Here is an 11,524-nt window from a genome sequence, read left to right as displayed (position 1 = left end):
TCCAAGCAATCTTCTCCATCCTTTCCTTTTTGCTAGAGGAAAGCAACACAGAGAATCTCTGAGTCTTAATATCCCAGAGAACTTCTTAGGTGACTGTGTAAGGTTTTACCCATTTAAGTAATTGTCTTTACTACACGCCAGCATCTACATTGCTGCCACTTCATTTAAAGCAATACGCAGCTACATGCACAAAAAATCTTACATCGACTTGGATTTTGGCCTGTTCTCCCATGTTTTTTTCAGAACAGCAGAAGAACATAACAGTAAAGAATCTCAGAGCTAAGCCAATGTATACGCTCAGCCAACATATCCGCCCTAACAAAGACATTCCAGACTTCCTGAGTCTGTGCATGTGAAACCTTTTTCCTTCAGCCCTAACTGCCTTATGGAAGATCCCCTCTCTCTTTATTTGCTTATAATTCCATCTAAAACAAACCTAGCACTTCAGTTCATCTCCAAGACAGATGTCTACAACTGAAAACCTAATTGTGATTTCTATTGAACTCAAAGCAGCAAAACAGGGAAAATGGCAGTTATGGGGAATTCATATTATAGGCAGAAACAAGATCCAGAGTTTTGCCGTTGGTCTTGCTTGAAAAGAAGTGAGGGATCCCAGAGTCTGCCTTCTCCAGTGCTACAGTGTCGCACATTTAGCTTTTAGAGGAAGCGCCCCAAGAAACACTACTGATGGCTACTCTCAGTCAACCTATATAGCCTGCTAAGGATCCAGTTAAAAAGCCTGGCTGGAGGTGGACACAAGCCATCTGAAGTGTCCCAGTATTGTGTAAGTAAATTATACTCAGTCACCAAAAACCAGTCCACATATTCACTCTCCATTTGCTTACATGCTATCGTCACTACTGTAGTCTTTTCTTACTGATTGCTCTTGAGAATATGACAAAATCAAATCTTCTTCCTTTAGGAGACTTCAGAATGACAAAGCACTCTTTGCTAGCCAGAGAGCATGTTTTTTCCAGTGATTCCTGTGGTTGAGGGGTCAAACACTTCCAGTACCTGCAAAGAAAGAACTCAAATATTCATATCTTTTGCCACCAAATTTTCTCTGAGAAAGGTCAACATCACTACAGCCAAGAGGCTTATTCAGTGTGCTGTGCTGCCACATGGACTAAGCAAAAGGCACAGAGCTATTTTCTGTTAGGAAAATACCATCTTAGCCAGCTCTGAGGAAAGGGCAGAGGATGGGTTGCCAATGAGACTGGAGGATAAACTTTCTGTTTATCACCTTTACTGCATTTCCCATTCTTAGCCTAGCTAATGAAATGTTCACACTTTCCCAAAAAGATTTTTCTGAAAACAACAGTACAGTTTGGTTTGTAGTGTGCAGTATCATTAACTCACATTATTCACTTACACTCGAGAGTACTTGGTCACCGGGTTCTTTGAAAAGGAATTTTGAACATACTTTCATTGTATATTTGGCACGTGCATTTTTCATTTTGCTATATTTGATTCCTGTTAAAAATTATAAGTAATTTTTATCATTTACAAAAATTATTTACTACACAGGAAAGGAAGCAACAGTTTCAGAATTCACATGGCTAACCAAGTGAGTGGCTCAGTATTGCAATGGAGTAACTTAAATATTGAGTATTTCTATTAGCTCCTGTCACTAGATGTTAATTACACAATATTTACTAAAGTAATTAAAATAGGCTTCTCTTTCCAGCAGTTTGTATGGTTGGATCTGTAAGCTACTTTTGTCTGCATTCCAAAAAGATATGGTAATTATTTCTCCTTAAAATGTGCTGCTCTGCAACGTTGCTTTCTGATCACTGGATGTGTTGCTCTCCTTAGCTAAATCAGAAACATTGTTTTGCCTCTAATACAGAATAGTTAGTGTGGCTTACTTGTGGTTTACATACATAAATATGCATAAGCAACATGATTGTTTACTTCCTTACAGCATAATTTGCCCAAATAGCGGGAAATCTATGACGTTTTCACTGAAAATAACAAATAGAGAATGATACTGTAGGTTGTCTGGTTTTTGTTGTGATCCATAAGTGTATGTGCCATTTAACAACCAATAAAATATGACAGGCATATACGATTCTGTCTGAGCAGGAAAGGAAATTTTATTGCTCAGGTTTTAGTCACACATGCCCTACATAAAGTTGTACAGTCAGATCAGTATTTTATTGTTACTTACCATATGTGTTACAACCCTTAGGCATGAAAGAACAAGTTAGACAGAAAGCTTTTGCTTTATCTGCAGAAGGAATTGTTTCAAATGAGTTTATAGTCAAAACAGCCTTTAGAAACAAAACAAAACAAATCAACACCTGGAAACAATTATCTCAAGATCTCAGAGAAAAAAGGACCTAATCTGACAATCTCAGATTTAGAATCTTCTTTCTTGAACACCATATTTCCTCTTACACACTGAAATACATGATGGTGTACTACTGCAGACCTTTGAAATCAAGGACTGAAGTGTTATCTGCTAATCCTCCATACCTAGACTAGACTAGATATCAGGAAGAAATAATTTACTGTGAGGGTGGTGAGACACTGGAACAGGTTGCCCAGTGAGGTTGTGGATGCCCCTTCCCTAGAAGCATTCAAGGCCAGGCTGGATGGGGCTTTGAGCAGCGTGGTCTAGAGGGAGGTGTCCCTACCTATAGCATGGGGGTTGAAACTAGGTGATCTTAAAGGTCCCTTCCAATTCAAACCATTCTACAATACCCTCCACATCCCCCCAGATCTCTCGGCATACTGGATCTTCTTAGCCTAACACAGAGAAAACATTCAGAATCTGAAGTGGGTATGTGCATAAATGTATGCATAAAACAGAACCACCAGATAGGTTGTGCAGGGGTAGATCAGTGGTGAGCAGAGAACTCAGAAGGCTGCATTTGTTCTCTGTTCGCTGTTTTAAGGTTCCTTGTATGCCACAAGGTGAGAAAGCAAAATGGAACGTGGTGATCTTGAGGCACTTCTGCAGCCAGGGGAGGATTTCAAAGTCAGTTCCACTGTCTTGTTATCTTGGAATACACAGATTATGTTTTCTTTAATACAATAAGAACCAGAACTTATTTTTATTGATGTACTACCTGTGTTTATCTCCCCAAGTTTAAGAAGTATGTTAACAACCTGCAATGCATTAGAACGATATGCATATGAACCTACATAGGATATGAACCTATAGATGCCAAAGGAGTGCAGTAGCAGCAACATACAAATCTAAGTTCATAAAGCCATTAAATATCCTTCTTTTGATCAGCTGATACAGAATAGCAACGTATTTACTGTTTGGGGAAACAGCAAGGATTTTGTGGGAATGGTCTGAGGGACTGAATGATCTGTGGTCACCGTCCTAGTAAGGATGCATTAGTGATGAGAGAGAGGGAGCAGAAAGAAGCTGTATTTCAGATTCCAGGATGCGATACACCAAAAACACGGGGTAGTACCTGAATGCCAAAAAAGCTTTTCAGTTTTTTTTTTTCTCCTTTTTGTGCTTTATCAAGAAAAATAAAGAAGAGCTACATCTTTCAAAGTGTTCCAGGCAGCTGTTTGGAGATATTCTTTTTTAAGAAGTATTGGTTGAAATAATGGAGGAATGAAGAAATAGCACCAGAAATCTTACAGACATTTATCCTGGATAAAGCTGCTAATCTCAATTTCAGATAAACTGATACTGCCCTGGTCCAAGCAAAATTTCAGTACAAGTTCCTCAGGAAGCAGGGCAGAATCTGATTTTCTTTGCAATCACACAAGCATATAGAAATAATATATTTACACACGTATTACTACTTGAAGGATTTATGTCCGTCTATAGATGTATGAAGATTGCAGAACCCTTGAATATAGCTATACTAGTTGATAGCAACTTTTCTTCCTTTATTTTAAATTCAAAGTGATTTCAGACTTCCAAAAATCAAATTTTTGGAAAACATTTTCCCACATAGTGGGAAACAATCCGTTAGGAACACTGGAGATTCTAAGTAGAAGGTGTTAATTATAGCTAAATGTCCAATTCCTCTCTGCCCACTGGGCCAAACCCTCCAGTTTTAGGATGTTTTCATTTTAGTAACCATTTGATCTTTCCCAGGGGAGTATTTGGTACTATTTCTTTTAATCTTCTCTACACGCAGCTCAAAACTGACTCACTGAACTCAATTTTAAGCTCCTGTTTGTGTTTATGAGCAAGAGATTGCAGGATCTACAACAGAACAAATAAGAACAATGTTTATAAATGTCAGTAAAAGAAAATCATATGAAATGTCCTGCTTTTATCAGTATTCCATACCGTAACATCATGCAACAGGCAAAAAACCTCAGGCATCTGATTTAATAATGCTTTTAGTCCCTCTGTTCACTAGGATCTTTGGGAAAACATAATTCAGAAACGTTATACCTTTGTAAAGTACAATAAATGTTCATCATAATGCCTTTTCAACTAGCGAACCATCTAGCAAGTAATAATAAATACATGTTGAAAATAAAACAGACTGATGTTTCAATCTATGCATATGAGTACCACAGCAATCAATTAAACAGAGAGAACAAAGTTAAACAAACACATAAATCTTTGAAGGGTGGACATTCTATGCAGTAAATAATGCAACACTTCCACTGTCATCAGATAATGTACATTGAGCTAAGTCAGTGAAATCATTTCCACTGAGCCAGATTTTGGCACAAGCCTTGGTGCCATGTAGGTGTACCTTGCAGCTCTTAACTTGTATGGATCGAAAGTCTCCAGAAATCAAAACTCCTTTATTTAATCAAACTAGAAAGGATTTGGGTTAAAATGAAAAAAGGTCATGCAGTCAGCTAAGAAATTGCAAAATGTGTTTTATGCACCTCAAAATATTGCTCCATATCTCATTCCTTTTGTAAGAATGCAAACAAATTCCAAAACTTATTTTCCACATCCACTGTTTTAAGAAAGTTCCAAAGAGACATAAATTTCCCAATCTCCTTCTAGCACTGCAACAGCAAAACATGCTGCTGGTGTTAGCCACAGCCATGTCCACAGTCTGGTCTCAGACAAAGTGACAAATAAGCTGCACAACCCAAAAAGCACAGAGAAGTTGCAGCAATATCCTAAACTTGCTTACAGCAGATAAATATATTGCCAAAAATACTGAATAAACAACACTGGAGAAACTAAGCAAAATCAAGAAATAAATAAAACAGAAAAAAAAATAGAAGATAGAAGCAAACTAGCACAGTATGTACTGGTTTGGACCCCACAGAATAAGTATTTCCATGCATTAGAGTTAGTAATCTTACTTGGACTGGCTCTATTTTTAAAATCTAGTGAGGCAAATTAATGCTCTGGCCCCATTAAAACCCACTAATTTCAGAGTCATTGAATTCAGGAGTGCTGCATCATATAACTGGAAGCAGAAATTAATGTACTGAGTGTTGTTATACTAAATGAAATATGAATTCATGTTTATTCTGAATGTTGATTGTTTTAATACTCTGAATTTAGCAACAGAAAATTAGATGTAATGGGTTGTTTCCATATGTCACAAGTAACCCAGCTGCTCTTTTAACTGTAAATTCCGTGAGTACTCTTTTCTTACCTAGCTATTCAAATGATATAAAATTAAACCATTTTCCCCGCACCTGTAAAAATGTGTAAATGATAGAACTGGCAGTATGATGATTGCTTTACAGATAAGCAGTTTCTTCATCATCTTCAAGGACATTCAGATTTACGACCTAATCACTCAGTCCTTTAACAGGATGCATTTGAGTTTGATTAAAAAAGAAACAAATAGCAGGGCAGATTTATTTATTTATTTTTTTTAATGAAATCTTCATGACCTTTTCCATAAGGAACTCTCTCGAAATAGCAAGCTTAAAGCAGAGCATGGCCTCCTTGGCCACTTTAGCTTTGCCTGTCTTGGCATGCAGACTGTTTTTGGTGTGCTTTTTCACATTGGCAAGTGCAAATTTTGTACAGTTATCTCCCCCTCCCCCTCCTTGAACTTTAATTGCTTAACCTACATCCTAATTCAAGTTGCTCATAAACCTTAGCCTTTGTTGTAGGTCCGACAGCTGCGTTATGTCAGTAGCAAGTAAAACCTTCACAAAGTTCCGGAATGCTGCAAGACATTTTATAGGTGCTGCAATAAAAGGCAAATTGAATTTACAAAAATGCATTTGTCACTGATTAAAAACTTACAAAGTTAATTGGAAACACCGTGTAGGTGTTGCCACACAACTAGAGGTGTAACTGGTGGTTTTAATTCAGCTGGAGCACAGGGGATGGTAGCTGTTCATGTTAAGGCTAGCAATCTTTTTCATATTTCTTTTCCCCTGAACAAATAGAGTATCTACTGGAAGATCTACGTGAGCGGTCAACATTTAGCAACATTAAGATATTAGCCAAGGAGTACTGACCACTTCCTGGCTCAATTTTCAAGGCCATATCAAAGTAAAATTTACAAGTATCATTTGGTGTCTGCTGGTAATTGCTGCATCCCTTGGGAAAGTTTTCAAGGCCTTTCCTCTCCCCTTTCTTTTACCTTGGCAAAGTTAACACCACTGTTACAACCACTGCTTCAGCAAGTGAGGAGGGAGGTAACCAACAGCCATGGCAATCAGCACCCTCCCCTTGGAGCTGAGTGAATTATCTCCACATAATCCACTTAACCTTTGCCATTGTGGAACCTGGGAAGCTGAAGGTATTTTTAAACTTGAGTCTTTTAATTGCCAGTTTATAGTGTCACTAGTCCAGCTCAGCTGGAAAGAGGATGATTGGAAAATAGTTCCATGAGGCAATAGCTTTTCACCTCGGCTAGGAGTCCTAATTATTATTAGTTTTGTGGCTCACTGTCCTCTAATTCTGAGCGGACAGTGGTCTACAGTGAATCCACAGGTGGTGGAGTCGCTTTAACATAATATTACTCCTGTTTAATACAGCAAAAATGTCACAGGTTTCAGATTACTTTCAACAGCAACTTTGGTGACAGATATATTGTCATTAATGTAAATGTGCAGAAAAATCCAATCTAATGTATTGTGAAAATAATTCTGCAACAGTAGTGTTGTGTAACATAAGGAAGCTGCTTTGCAATTTCAACTATTAGTCATCTTCACTTGCTAAAATAATTTATTTAAATCCCACTTAATCCTCTTATCACACTTTATCAAATAAAAATCAGCAAAACCCAAACCAAAAATTGCCTCTAGTGAATACTATAGGATGCTTGTTGATAGATTTCTAAAGCCAAGCTACAGAGAACTTAATCAGAAAGTGGTTAGTTCAGCACACTGCAATAGATTCCGAGAGCCTTCTGATACATTTTTGGGTGCTTAAAGCTTACACAGAATGGTGCTTATTTTATTGATGAAAGTTCTAGTGTGCTGGACTGTTGGTATACCCGCATTTCAGTCATCAAATCAAGCATGTGGACTTACCAGAGATACCATTAAATGGAATTTGTACCTCTTCTTGAGCTGGAATTTTCAAAAGAGCCCCAAAGAGTTAGGCTTTAAAAAATTTTGGCTTCTTTGAAATTCTTAATCCCAATTCCCTGAATCTTAGTGATCCATTATATCCCTTTTAGATCTCTGGTAAAAAGTAGAATGACAATACCTTTTTACAAGTAATCTGTTAATCCTCAAAACTATATTTTCTCCTCCATCTCTTCACAATTTTAAACTTCCAGATACTGAGAGAGAGATAAAGAGAACACATAGATGCTGCCCTACAGTGCTGGTGGCACTCATTCTTCATGATGCAAGAATACATCAGTTCTCTGCAGGCCTACAATGTTATTTTTCAGCAATGCCTATAATCATGGTTCAATGTACTTATGTGGTATACACTGATGCAAAAAAACACAATGGCACACTCTCCCGAAGACCTTATGAAGCACAGATTGGTAACTGATTCATCTGCTTGGTCAATGTTCTTTGGTGCATACTCAACCAAAAGAAAATCTCCCTATGTGATACCTTCGCATCAATACAGAGATGGAAGTACTCTGCAAAACTGATGACAAAACAGTACTAGCATTTTATTTCACCACAGACTTCTTAATCTACTTGATCTTTTATTAATGATAAAGAAGTAATTAGGAGTAGTCAGGATTCAACAAGGTTGATCCCTGATCCAGATAGTTCATTCCTATTCCTGCTATTCCACAATTCAGCACTACGTGATAGGAACACTATATTACATTATTTTTATATCTCTAGACTAAAAAGGGGAAAATAAAAATAAAGAATTCCAAGCTTAAATGTATAACTTTACCTAGAAAGAAATAATGATTTTATTCAGAAAGAAAGAGCATCTATTCCATTTGGTTGGACATTTCTTCTCGCCTTCACTTGTATGTTATGTGTTCATGGGTCAATGCTATACTTTCCAGAGACCTTATAAATTTAAGAGGAAGAGAGGATGTTTTGAAAGATTTTAGGAAACATCACCTGTCTATGACTTAGCCAAATTGCCCATCTGGGTTGTTCTGGGATGCTATTTCAGCAGATTTTAATGTAAATTCATTCTTCTCGGTCTACATAAGTTGACCAAATATGCATGACAGAGAAAGAGTAAACAAAATTTAAAAAGAAGAGAAAGTGTTTGTGCTACTTCTAAAACTTCTCTGCTAATTTCTCTAGTTAAGACTTGAACAAAATGATCAGCAGTAATACGACATTTAGCAATTAAAGAAAGGGCAGAAAGAAGGGTTATGGCTCTGGTGGAAAAACAGAAGTAGGAAGCATAGCAGCCAGACCTTTCTCTTCTCAGGACAGACTCCACATGGAACACAAACTGTATTTATATTGAAGTTAGAAGTACTCAAAACCAATTTAAGGATCTATTTGGTTTGGATGGTAATGTAAATTTTTAGATGAGTATTTCAAAACAGAGGTTTTACGTACAAACGGCTAAGGTTGTTTCATTTTCAGCTCTCTTAGCGAATTCACAATGAAAGCCCATTGTGCATAGACACTCTAACTAGACAAAGGAAAAGTAACGAGGTTTCCTCTTGGTTTATGACTGAGGTAAGTTCTGAGCAGGCTCGACCATTTTGGTGGGCAATGCCACAAGATGGCGGTCAAGAAAGCACGGCCACCCCAAGCGTGCAGGCTGGGAGTGCTGTGGGCAGAGCCATCAGTTCCATCATGGCCCAGGCCATGCCTGCCTGCCAGTGCTGCTGCTGGGGCTCGCCCCATGCCTGCTTTATAGAGCTGGAGAAAAGTTCCTTTTACGTAAAAGTTCTTTATTAGCTTAACTTTACGTACAGCTGATGAGATAGGGTTTTCACCAAGTCATGATAAGGTTGTTATGCTTTTATTCATATGTTCCCAACAGAGATGAAAATGTCTCTCTCTGTCAGCATGGTGACTGTAACTTCAGATTAGAGATAAAGCAATGGAACAGAAATAAAGCCACTGTGAAAGAACATGGTGTCTCCTGGCTGACTGACCAGTGGGCAGCCGGCTCCTAAAATTGTACATGTGCATTATGCCATAAACAAAATTGGAAGTGCTGTAACTATTCACCCCACTGTTTTCACCTCTGCCACATCTGAGAGTGCATTACTGTCTTCCAAGGCAAAAAATTTTGAAATTTTGATATGACTGAAAATGCCAAGCTGACATAGTGTACTTTGCTGAACCATTTATCATAGAATCATTAAAGCTGAAAAAGACTGCTAAGATCACCTCATGCAACCATCAACCCACCATCACCATGCACACTGAACCATGTCCCTCAGTGTCACAATGCTTCCAATATGCTTCATTCATGTGTCCCTGTGACTATGACCCACAGCATTACTCATGTTAATTTAATAACTGCCTTATTCAAAGGTAGAAAAATCCTTATCAATGATGTCTGAGATCAGACTGGGGAAAGCAGTTCATCCATTTCTTACATGAAGCTTATACTAAAATCAGGTGGCCAGAAGAAGCCTACATTTTGCAAGTTCCCACGGACATGAGCTCAGCCAGTTTTGATTAATGAATCTGTGTCGTGAACTGCTATCCCCTTTATATTCCCACTGCCACTATAATTATTACAATTCATATGCTTCTCCTATGTTTGTAAATGTACGTGTGCTGTGTTTGCTCATCTAGCTAGGCACAGCTTGTCTTATGCAAGCTATTTCTCTTGGGAGGAGAATTGTCAACTGCAAAAACTTCACAGCGTAATTAAGAAATGAAGTGTTTTTTTTTCCAGCTCGTGATGTATTTTTTGTATTGTAATTCCTTTTCAGCTGGAAGGTATTGCTGTAGTGGTGGAGGTAGATAGAAATTCTGATTGTGTTTCAATGAGTAAGGCCAAATACCACATTCTGATTTAATTTTACTTTGATATACAGACTAATAAGGGATGAAAGCAAAGGAAACGGTGAAAAGAAAATCTAATGTCATTCTTCAAGATGTAGATGAAAATGCAGAGAAAAATGAAGGAGATATCAACAGTAGGAATAGACATGTCATTGAGCCTATTTCTGAGGCAGAGTGTTCAGTGTGGGGTGCACCCACACTTTGAGAATATGCTGACATATCAGAAAACCTCTGAGCAAAAAAAAACTGAGAAGGAGTAGCCTGCCTTTCCGTAGAAATTTGGAGATCATGCTCCACAGTTACCTACAGATGAAGAATTTTGCTACTTGTAAACCAGTTAAGCCAGTGACAGAGACATAGGAAGATTTAATGACTGGAAAACATACTTAGGGTAGAAGAACATGCACAGGGTACTTAACCACCAGAACTATTTCCACATGGCAGACTCATCTGCATCTGAGAACTTCCTTCATACCACACTCCATGTCAGTCTAAAGAAACAAAGTAGCACACCAAGAATTTAGAGGCTTGTTTCCTGGATTGTGAGGTGAATTTCTCCTGCCTGTTTCATTCAGGATATGTGATACCAGATCAATGAAGGGTTGCTGCAGCTTGTGGTCATTGCTAAGAGTGAGCTCCTAGGGAATGAACTGGTGACTGTCTATCCATATGGAGATTTAAAAAAAGATTTTTAGAATGTCTCTTGGCTTTTCTGAATGAACAGCTGAGTCAGTTATAGCCAGTAAAGCTTCTTTTTGAATCAGAAAATGAGATATATGCTGATCTATTCTTAACATCAATGTGCAAGTCTATTGGCAGGAGATAACATCCATAAATTGCACCATATGGCTTAGTCCATTAAAACAATAGTAAAAACAAACAAACACCCTCAAAGGAACATCATCATCATCATCAACAACAAAAAGAATTACTTATCTACCTCAGAAATGTCACCTCCTAGCTGCTTCTTTTGTTTGGATAGAGTTTCTCCAGAGTCGTCTTCTGCAACAGCTGCTTCCGTACGCTGAGTTCCTAATAAATGAAAACTAAATGAGCAATGTTCATTCTGGAAGCAAAGTGCACATAATCAATTTTCAGACCTCCTTCAGTCATCTTTTAAGGCAACTTAGAAAACTTTTATAAAGAATTAAATTCTTTAGAAGTCCCCCTCTAGTCTGTTACTCGCATGGAACGCATGGAACTTCACTGTGTTTGACCATCCTGCTGTACTTCCTTTAGT

At 37.9% G+C, this 11,524-nt stretch overlaps 1 long non-coding RNA gene across 1 annotated transcript in view; it reads right to left on the bottom strand.

Annotated features, from left to right (window-relative positions):
* The window catches only part of LOC110400469, a 30,566-nt gene continuing 19,042 nt past the window's right edge, over positions 1 to 11,524 (bottom strand). The window contains exons 6-7 of the long non-coding RNA XR_002439873.1: positions 11,225 to 11,316; positions 1 to 1,014 (exon numbers count right to left, since the gene is read on the bottom strand). This is a non-coding gene — a long non-coding RNA (uncharacterized LOC110400469). The remainder of the gene's footprint in view (positions 1,015 to 11,224; positions 11,317 to 11,524) is intronic.

The sequence above is a fragment of the Numida meleagris genome, chromosome 5 (genome assembly GCF_002078875.1).
Source record: "Numida meleagris isolate 19003 breed g44 Domestic line chromosome 5, NumMel1.0, whole genome shotgun sequence".
NCBI classification, from domain to species: domain Eukaryota; kingdom Metazoa; phylum Chordata; class Aves; order Galliformes; family Numididae; genus Numida; species Numida meleagris.
The sequence above is the reverse complement of the archived record's forward strand: the minus strand, read 5'-3'. Positions and strand labels throughout refer to the sequence as shown.